Raw genomic sequence first — 11327 nt, 5'->3', positions numbered from 1 at the left:
CGTGCGCGATCGGAGCACGCAAGCCGGAGTGCGCGGGACGTGGCTTGTGGCAAGTGGGCGCGTTCGAGTGCGGCGCGGCGTGTCGGAGCTTGCGGGTATAAAACCCTCTCCACCCCTGTGTAACCGCCGAGGAGATCGAGTTCGAGCTTGAGGTGAAATACAGAAAAGCCGTACATGCGGCGGGTGAGGGAGTCCTGGACTAAGGGGTCCTCGGGCGTCCGGCCTATTAGCCATGGGCCGGACTGATGGACTGTGAAGATACAAAGACCGAAAACTCTACCCATGTCCGAATGGGACTCTCCTTGACGTGGAAGGCAAGCTTGGTGATCGAATATGAAGATTCCTTTCTCTGTAACCGACCTTCTGTAACCCTAGATCCCTCCAGTGTCTATATAAATCGGAGGGCTAGGTCCGTAGATAACAATCATCATAATCATAGTCATACAGGCTAGACTTCTAGGGTTTTATCCATTACGATCTCGTGGTAGATCAACTCTTGTAATACTCATATTCATGAAGATCAATCAAGCAGGAAGTAGGGTATTACCTCCATAGAGAGGGCCCGAACCTGGGTAAACATTATGTCCCCTATCTCCTATTACCATCGACCTTAGACACATAGTTCGGGACTCCCTACCCAAGGTCCTCCGGTTTTGACACCAACATTGGTGCTTTCATTGAGAGTTCCACTGTGCCATCGTCAAAAGGGTTGATGGCTCGCCTTGTTGTCAAGGAAAATATCACCTCCGGAGGAGCCCTGGCCCCGGGCCAAACCCTCCGGCTGGGCGGCTTCGTCAAGACCTCCAGTTCGGCCCTTAAGCCGACGATGACCTCTCGAGTCATCGAAAATTGCCTCCGCGTTGATCCAGAATACTCCACACGGATGTATCTGATGGAGTTATCATCTTTAAACGAACTCCTAGATCGCATTGCCGCCTTGGGGGTCGCTACAGACTACGATCAAATTGGGCTTAAACGTGACCAACGAGAAATTAAAACTCCATCGATCACCCACCAGATAGCGGTAGTCGAGGAGCATGACAACTCTTCCTCTATATTGAGGACGGACTATGTTCGGATCGCCAATCTCGAAGAGCCGGACACTCTCCGGCAGAAAGACATGCCTTGTCCTCCGAACATAGAGTCGGACGACAAGCCTAAAAAATCAGTCGATATCCCGGAGCCCGAACTGTCAAGTCTGGAAGATCTTCAAACTCCGGATCCAAAATTGGGACAGGGTTCGGATTTAAATCCACCCACCCACCCAGATATGAGCGCTGTCATGAGCATACAACATCAGTCTTAGGAAATGGTCCACCACTTCTAGGCCAGGTTCCTCCTTGTCAAAAACAAGATTAAAGATTGCCCTGACGAAGATGCGATCTCAGCATTCCGCAATAATTGCATGGACGAAGGAATCCTCAACGCCATCAACCGCGTTGCATATTACAATTCACTGACTTGGCAACTATCGTACAGAAGTACATCACAAAGCCCCTGGAAAACTGAGGCAGCCCACTTGGGACCATCGGTCCCCACTCAACCCCTCGTTCAGGCGAAAAGGGCGCACCCTCGTGACACGCCCGGTCCAATAGTAAAGAAATATAAGCCCATTACGGGGCGCGGAACTGTTCTGGAAGGATGGCTCGATGGGCCATGCAAAATACACACAACACCAGATAACATACCAACCCACAGCCTTAGAGCATGTTGGATACTCCGGCAAGTGGCCAAGAGCGGCGAGGATATCCTCACCAAGAATACCCCAGAACAACACCCCCCAGAGGACGACGACCTCAAAGTATTGACGGTCTTCGAGACATTTGCTTCAAACAACAAGCACAAAAGGGCACTCCACGAACTCGCCGAAGTCTGCCAAATCGCAGCAATAAACCCTTCGAACGACACGGCTATAACTTTTAATGCCGGTAACAAACCAAAATACAGGACAACCCGAGCACCAGCGCCTTGGTCCTCAGTCCAATTGTGGATGGCTTTCGGCTCACCAAGGTTCTCATGGACGGCGGCAGCGGACTAAACCTCATCTATGAGGATACACTCCACAAAATGGAAATAGATAGGAGCCGCATTGACCTTCTGAGGAATCATTCCCAGTCAAGAGGCGTGGTGTGCGGGAAAAATCACACTTGACGTGGTCTTCGGCACATCGGAGAATTATCGATCTGAAGAAATAACCTTCCAAGTGGCCCCCTTCAACAGCGGATATCACGCCTTGCTGGGGCGAGACGCATATTTCCAAGCCATACCTCATTACGGGTACATGAAGCTCAAGATGCCCGGGCCCAACGGCACCATCACTCTTGCCAGTGATCCGGACATAGTGCTGCGCGCCGAAAGTAAAACCGCATCCTTGGCCCACGAGGCATTGTCTGAAGCCCTCGCGGCCGAAGAGCTGACCGCGCTGCACTCCACTGTGGATAGGGATGATGTAATTCTGGACAAACGACCCAAATCCACCTATTTCAAACCAGTAGAAGAAATAGTCAAATTCCAAGTCCATCCAACTGACCCCAACAAGACAGCATCCATCGGGGCACAACTCGACCCAACGGTCGATGCTGCGCTGCGAGAGTTCCTGCGTGATAACTGGGACATATTCGCCTGGCACCCTTCTGACATGCCAAGAATCCCACGCAGGTTGGCCGAACACAGCCTCAATATCTTAAAGGGATATAAACCGGTCAAACAAACACTGCGGCGTTTTTCCGAACCCAAATGACAAGCTATGGGAGAGGAGCTAGCCAAGTTACTCTAAGCCGGATTCATCAGAGAAATAAAGTACCCGGACTGGCTAACGAACCTGGTGATGGTACCAAAGAAGGATAAATCCTGGCGCCTATGCGTCGATTTCAAAGACCTCAACAAGGCTTGCCCTAAGGATCCCTTCCCCCTCCCTCGCGTCGATCATATTATTGACGCAACCGCAGGACACGACTCACTGTGTTTCCTCGACGCGTACTCCAGATACCATCAAATCAAGATGTAGGAGTCCGATCAAGCCGCAACGGCATTCATTACCCCATATTGGCCTTTCTGTTTCAACACTATGCCTTTCGGGCTCAAAAACGCTGGCGCCACTTACCAACGCATGATTCAAACATGCCTAGAAAAGCAGATCGGCAAGACAGTAGAAGCATATGTGGATGACATCGTCATCAAAACCAGGCACGTCGAGTCACTAATAGACGATTTATGTCTCACATTCGATAACCTCTGTGCATATGACATTAAGCTCAGTCCGGAAAAGTGTGTTTTCGGCGTTCCTGCTGGAATACTGTTGGGCTTCATTGTTTCCAGTAGAGGAGTCGAAGCAAATCCAGCCAAAATCCGAGCTTTGTCATAGTTGGCTACACCAACGGACCTTAAACAGGTCCAAAAACTCGCCGGATGCGTGGCAGCTTTAAGCCGCTTTATCTCCAGATTGGGAGAAAAGGCATTGCCACTGTATCGCCTACTCCGGTGCACCGATCACTTCGAGTGGACGGATGCGGCAACGGCCGGACTGGAAGAAATAAAAGCCCTTCTAGCGAGCAACCCAATCCTGGCCGCGCCAAACGCCGGTGAACCCATGCTATTATACATATCAGCAACACACCAGGTGGTGAGCGCCGTGCTCGTCGTTGAGCGAGAGCAGGGCAGGCACAAGTTCCCGCTTCAGAAGCCGGTATATTATGTATCCACTGTTCTCACACCATGCAAATGCCGGTACCCCAATTATCAAAAGATAGCATACGTGGTCTTCATGGCATCCCGGAAGCTGCGACACTACTTCCAAGAGTGTTCGACCATGGTGGCTTCCGAAGTACCACTCAATGATATAATAAACAACCGCGATGCTACGGTACGGATCGCCAAATGGGCCATTGAGCTCCTTCCATTCGACATAACATAAAAACCGCGTCGAGCCATTAAATCCCAAGTACTGGCGGACTTCGTCGCCGAATTGACAGAGGCCGAACTCCCTAAAGAGTACGACACATATTCCAACTGGGTCATGTATTTCGATGGCTCCAAAATGCTGGCAGGATTAGGAGCAGGCGTCGTTTTAACGTCCCCCACTAGAGACGTAGTCCATTACATACTCCAAATATTATACACAGACTCCAACAACGCAGCTGAATACGAGGCCTTATTGCATGGTCTTCGGATGGTCGTCTCCATGGGCATACAGCGCCTGGAAGTGTGCGGGGACTCAAACCTCGCAATACCTCAAATAAATGGAGATTTCGGTGCCAAAGATCCAAAGATGGCGGCTTATCACAACGCCGTCCTAAAAATGTCGGCTTGGTTCGAGGGGCTCAAGTTTCATCACGTGGCTCGAGAAAGTAATCAAGCGGCGGATGTCCTTGCTCGCATCGGCGCTAAGCGTGACCCCGTCCCACCTAACATCTTTCTGGAAAGGCTTTTTAAGCCGTCCGTGGTGTGGCAAGGGGAGAGCAGCAACACCAGCCCGGATTCGAACACAACCCCAGATTCTGAACACACCGATATCATCGGGGGCTCAGCCACCGAAATAACACCGTCCGCCCATCTCATTATGCCAGTCATTGCCCCACAGACTGAACCCTTCTTGGCCTACCTTAATAGGAAAGAACTCCCTGAGGATTAGAATGAGGCCCGCCGCATTGTCCGGCGTTCGAAGGCCTACAAGGTTCATGACGGAGAGCTCTACAAGAAAAGCACTATCAGAGTCCTTCAAAGATGTATCTCCGAGGAAGAGAGGCGGCATCTCTTGGCTGAAATTCATGCCGGTCTCGGCGGGCACCACGCTGCAGCTCAGGCCCTTGTTAGCAAGGCCTTCGGTATAGGGTTTTATTGGCCGACGGCCCGATCAGACGCACATGACCTTGTCCAACGTTGCGTCGAATGCCACCTTTTCGCCAACCAGAGCCATATGCCACCCACCGCTCTGCAAACAATCCCCATCACTTGGCCTTTTGCGGTCTGGGGGCTTGATATGGTCGAACCCCTTAAAGGAGGAAGCCATAAGGAAAAATATCTGCTGGTCATGGTGGATAAATTCACTAAGTGGATAGAGGCCAAACCAGTTAAAATGGCCAAAGCCGGACGAGTGATAGACTTTATATCCGGCGTTGTACATCGTTATGGTGTTCCACACAGCATCATCACCGATAACGGCTCCAACTTCACAGCCGACGAGGTAAAAAAATTGGTGCGCCAATCTGGGCATTAAGCTCGATTACGCCTCCGTCTATCACCTGCAAACAAACGGTCATGTCAAACAGGCCAATGATCTTATTATGAGCGGCATCAAACCTAGGCTGGTGCGGTCTTTGAAGGAATCAGACAAGCACTAGGTTGAGGATCTCGACTCCGTACTCTGAGGGCTGCGGACCACACCCAATCGCACTACCGGATACACACCTTTCTTCATGGTGTACGGCGCAGAGGTTGTGCTACCTTGCGACATTATTCATGACTCACCTCGAGTGCACATGTACGAAGAGAGAGAGAGGCCGAGCTCGATCGGCAGGACAGCCTAGACGCCCCGGAGGAGGAGCGCGACGTTGCAAAAGCCCGTTCTGCATTTTATCACCAACAGGCCCGCAGATATCAAAGCAGAGAAGTACGGGCCAAGACTTATAATGTTGGCGAACTCGTTCTACACTTGCCGAAGAAGAAAAAAGACAAACTCCAGCCCAAATGGGAGGGTCCCTTCATCATTGACGAAGTTCTCACTGGAGGAGCGTACCGCCTGCGTGATGCGTCAGACAATCGCCTAGAGCCGAACCCTTGGAACGCGGCCAAACTCTAAAGATTATATGCCTAGCGCCGAACTCTTTGTTCGTCTCCTTCTCCCTATTGTTCCCATTGCTTTTTCCTCTCTTTTCGCTTTTTCCTTTTTTTAGCCTTACAAGCTTTTCGTGCGGCTCAACCGTGCACCTGTGACATACACATACTCAAATATGTACATCCATTATACCTGGGGGCTTCTTTGACATAAGCTTGTTAATGTTATTTTTCGGGCATCAAGCTCATCACATATGCGCATTTTCCCCATATATACCTTTTCTTCACCATTATATGCATTGATATGACTTAAGTTTTGGCCAAGCTGGGTTGCCTGGCTCCTGTGCTTATGCCCTACGTTCCCGTTAGTTCGGCTAGTCATAAAGGGAGCACCTCTGCGATTGTTACTGCCGGGTCATCCAGATGTGTACCTCAGACTGGGTGAAGCCGAAAGCTAGCGTTCTTAAAGGAATATTCGGTCGGTGGATTAAAGAAGTTTTTGCATTCACCCCATTGTGAACCCCCAGATGTTACTTATACTATGATTGTTCCAATCACAGTTCGGACATGCATTTTTACGCATGCACACCCAGGGAAAGGAACCCTCAATGGAACTATTCTCTCTGGAAGATGTTTCTTACAATCATAATGTAATATAACATAACTAGACGGATACAACTCGTCTGTTCAAGTAACTATGACCCCTACGCCTGGTTTCCATGCATACCCCAGTCTATTTTACCGCTCAGGTGTATGGAAACACTCTGAACCTTCAGGTCCAGAGGTCGAAGCAAAAAGGTCTGCCATGACAATCGTTTTACAATTCGGCTAGAAGGAAAGTACATAGTCACTTGGACTAAAAAATTTCCTCCTCTATACCGTCCAGCAGGCTGTCTAACTTACAATCCTGCTGGGAATACTTGGTGGCTACTTTACTTGGTCATATACCAAATTAACGGGAACTTCTTTCCCATCTGACCCTAGAGGTCCAACCCGAGCCATACGATTCGGATCAAGCTTGGTGTACCGTTTTTTCACCATGGCCCAGGCTTCTTGTGCACCTTCCCGGCAGGCCGATATCTTCCACAATCGAAAGCGCCGCCGCGCTCCCTTGAATAGCTCTATTGGCTCCTCCATCTTTCCTGGAGGGGAGGCAGATGTCCACAAGGCCTTGGCAACACTTCGCATCGCCTGCCGAGCCTGCTTGTGCATGTGCGACAGCTCTTGTAGCAAATCGCCCGAGATTCCGGACATCTCCTCTTCGGGACGACCGGTCAGTATACCTGCAGACATAACTCTGTCAGTCCCTTTTATCTCCGAATTATTCGAAGGTAAGTTCGACCACATACTGAATATGCCGCCTCGCAGCCTCTTATTTTACTTCACGGAATCAGCCAGCTAGGCCCGTACATCTTTCAGTTCTTCGTCCAGCTGGGTCTGGGCATCCTACAGCTTGTTTTTCTCATCTCTGACTCGGGTCAGAACACGCTCGCCTGCGGCGTGTAGTATTTTTGCCTCTTTCTCACCCGCTTGAGCGGCTTTCAATTTCTTCTCTAGTTGATCTGACGATCCTGTTAGGAGATAAGCAACAGTATTAGCACAGCTGGTATATAATTATTGTTTCTCGATGGAGGGAAATATTACCAGAGGACGCCTTCTTGGACTTTTCCAGTTCGGCGGTAACAACAGTTAGCTGTGTCCGACACTTTTCTAGCTCTTGGGCTAGCAGGTCGTTCTTCTCCGTAAGAAACTGGTTATACAACGATCCTTAAATCATTTGTACCAACAACTTCAAGTCTCGGGGGCTACTGGCATATGGTTATCATATTTGGACAAATTAAACTTACTTGCACATCTTTTAAATGTTGATTCATGGCTCTGTTAAGCCCATCTCGAGCAGCTCGGATATATGCATCAGCCGAGTTGAAGGCATTAAATGCCTCTTCTGAGAAGCTGGGGTCTCGTAAAACGGCCCTTCGGCGCCGATGATTCATGGCGCACTCCACTTCCGAGTTGGTGAAGGATACATCATCTGAATCCTCGGCTGAAGGATAATCCGGCGTCACCCCCGTATCAGCCCCTGTCTTTACGGCAGGATCTAGGTCCCGGCTGTGGGGAGTATTGAAGGAAATATGCCCTAGAGGCAATAATGAAGTTATTATTTATTTCCTTATATCATGATAAATGTTTATTATTCATGCTAGAATTGTATTAACCGGAAACATAATACATGTGTGAATACATAGACAAACAGTATGTCACTAGTATGCCTCTACTTGACTAGCTCGTTGAATCAAAGATGGTTAAGTTTCCTAGCCATAGACATGAGTTGTCATTTGATTAACGTGATCACATCATTAGGAGAATGATGTGATTGACTTGACCCATTCCGTTAGCTTAGCACTTGATCGTTTAGTTTGTTGCTATTGCTTTCTTCATGACTTATACATGTTCCTATGACTATGAGATTATGCAACTCCCATTTACCGGAGGAACACTTTGTCTGCTACCAAACGTCACAACGTAACTGGGTGATTATAAAGGTGCTCTACAGGTGTCTCCAAAGGTACTTGTTGGGTTGGCGTATTTCGAGATTAGGATTTGTCACTCCGATTGTTGGAGAGGTATCTCTGGGCCCTCTCGGTAATGCACATCACTTAAGCCTTGGAAGCATTGCAACTAATGAGTTAGTTGCAGGATGATGCATTACGGAACGAGTAAAGAGACTTGACGGTAACGAGATTGAACTAGGTATTGAGATACCGACGATCGAATCTCGGACAAGTAACATACCGATGACAAAGGGAACAACGTATGTTGTTATGCGGTCTGACCGATAAAGATCTTCGTAGAATATGTGGGAGCCAATATGAGCATCCAGGTTCCGCTATTGGTTATTGACCGGAGACGTGTCTCGGTCATGTCTACATTGTTCTCGAACCCGTAGTGTCCGCACACTTAAGGTTTCGATGACAGTTATAGTATGAGTTTATGAGTTTTGATGTACCGAAGGAGTTCGGAGTCCCGGATGAGATCGGGGACATGACGAGGAGTCTCGAAATGGTCGAGACGTAAAGACCGATATATTGGATGACTATATTCGGACATCGGAAAGGTTCCGAGTGATTCGGGTATTTTTGGAGTACCGGAGAGTTACGGGAATACGTATTGGGCCTTATTGGGCCATACGGGAAAGAAGGAAAAGGGCCTCAAGGGTGGCCGCACCCCTCCCCTTGGTCTGGTCCGAATTGGACTAGGGAAGGGGGGCGCCCCCTTCCTTCCTTCTCCTTTTCCCTTCCTCTTTTCCTATTCCATATGGGAGGTGGAATCCTACTAGGACTAGGGAGTCCTAGTAGGACTCCGCACTTGGCACGCCCCCTCCTAGGGCCGGCCTCCTCCTCCCTTGCTCCTTTATATACGGGTGCAGGGTGGCACCCCAAAGACACAACAATTGATCATTGATCTCTTAGCCGTGTGCGGTGCCCCCTTCCACCATAATCCTCGATAATATTGTAGCGGTGCTTAGGCGAAGCCCTGCGACGGTAGAACATCAAGATCGTCACCACGCCGTCGTGCTGACGGAACTCTTCCCCGACATTCTGCTGGATCGGAGTCCGGGGATCGACATCGAGCTGAACGTGTGCTAGAACTCAGAGGTGCCGTAGTTTCGGTGCTGGATCGGTCGGGCCGTGAAGACGTACTACTACATCAACCGCGTTGTGCTAACGCTTCCGCTTTCGGTCTACGAGGGTACGCAGACAACACTCTCCTCTCTCGTTGCTATGCATCACCATGATCTTGCGTGTGCGTAGGATTTTTTTTGAAATTACTACATTCCCCAACAGTGGCATTCGAGCCTAGGTTTTATGCGTTGATGTAATATGCATGAGTAGAACACAAGTGAGTTGTGGGCGATATAAGTCATACTACTTACCAGCATGTCACACTTTGGTTCGGCGGTATTGTTGGATGAAGCGGCCCGGACCGACATTACGTGTACGCTTACATGAGACTGGTTCTACCGATGTGCTTTGCACACAGGTGGCTGGCGGGTGTCAGTTTCTCCAGCTTTAGTTGAACCAAGTGTGGCTACGCCCGGTCCTTGCAAAGGTTAAAACAGCACCAACTTGACAAACCATCGTTGTGGTTTTGATGCGTAGGTAAGAACGGTTCTTGCTAAGCCCATATCAGCCACGTAAAACTTGCAACAACAAAGTAGAGGACGTCTAACTTGTTTTTGTAGGGCATGTTGTGATGTGATATGGTCAAGACATGATGCTAAATTTTATTGTATGAGATGATCATGTTTTGTAACCGAGTTATCGGCAACTAGCAGGAGCCATATGGTTGTCGCTTTATTGTATGCAATGCAATCGCGCTGTAATGCTTTACTTTATCACTAAGCGGTAGCGATAGTCATGGAAGCATAAGATTGGCGAGACGACAACGATGCTACAATCGAGATCAAGGTGTCACGCAGGTGACGATGGTGATCATGACGGTACTTTGGAGATGGAGATCACAAGTACAAGATGATGATGGTCATATCATATCACTTATATTGATTGCATGTGATGTTTATCTTTTATGCATCTTATCTTGCTTTGATTGACGGTAGCATTATAAGATGATCCCTCACTAAATTATCGAAGTATAAGTGTTCTCCCTGAGTATGCACCATTGCGAAAGTTCTTCGTGCTGAGACACTACGTGATGATCGGGTGTGATAGGCTCTACGTTCAAATACAAGGGGTGCAAAACAGTTGCACACGCGAAATAGTCAGGTTAAACTTGACGAGCCTAGCATATAACAGATATGGCCTCGGAACACGGAGACCGAAAGGTCGAGCGTGAATCATATAGTAGATATGATCAACATAGTGATGTTCACCATTGAAACTACTCCATCTCACGTGATGATCGGACATGGTTTAGTTGATTTGGATCACGTGATCACTTAGAGGATTAGAGGGATATCTATCTAAGTGGGAGTTCTTAAGTAATATGATTAATTGAACTTCAATTTATCATGAACTTAGTCCTGGTAGTATTAGCATATCTATGTTGTAGATCAATAGCTCGCGATGTTGCTCCCAGTTTATTGTGTTCCTAGAGAAAAATTATGTTGAAAAATGTTAGTAGCAATGATGCGGATTGGATCCGTGATCTGAGGATTATCCTCATTGCTGCATAGAAGAATTATGTCTTTGATGCACCGCTAGGTGACAGACCTATTGCATGAGTAGATGCAGACATTATGAACGTTTGGCTAGCTCAATATGATGACTACTTGATAGTTTAGTGCACCATGCTTAACAGCGAATCGGGACTTCAAAGACGTTTTGAATGTCATGGACCATATGAGATGTTCCAGGAGTTGAAGTTAATATTTCAAGCAAATACACGAGTTGAGAGATATGAAGTCTCCAACAAGTTCTATAGCTAAAAGATGGAGGAGAATAGCTCAAGCAGTGAGCATGTGCTCAGATTGTCTGGGTACTACAATCGCTTGAATCAAGTGGGAGTTAATCTTCCAGATAAGATAGTGATTGACA

This window comes from Triticum urartu, chromosome 2A, assembly GCF_056163025.1.
Source record: "Triticum urartu cultivar PI428250 chromosome 2A, HENAU_Tu73, whole genome shotgun sequence".
Classification (NCBI taxonomy): Eukaryota; Viridiplantae; Streptophyta; class Magnoliopsida; order Poales; family Poaceae; genus Triticum; species Triticum urartu.
This window is presented reverse-complemented; position numbering follows the sequence as displayed.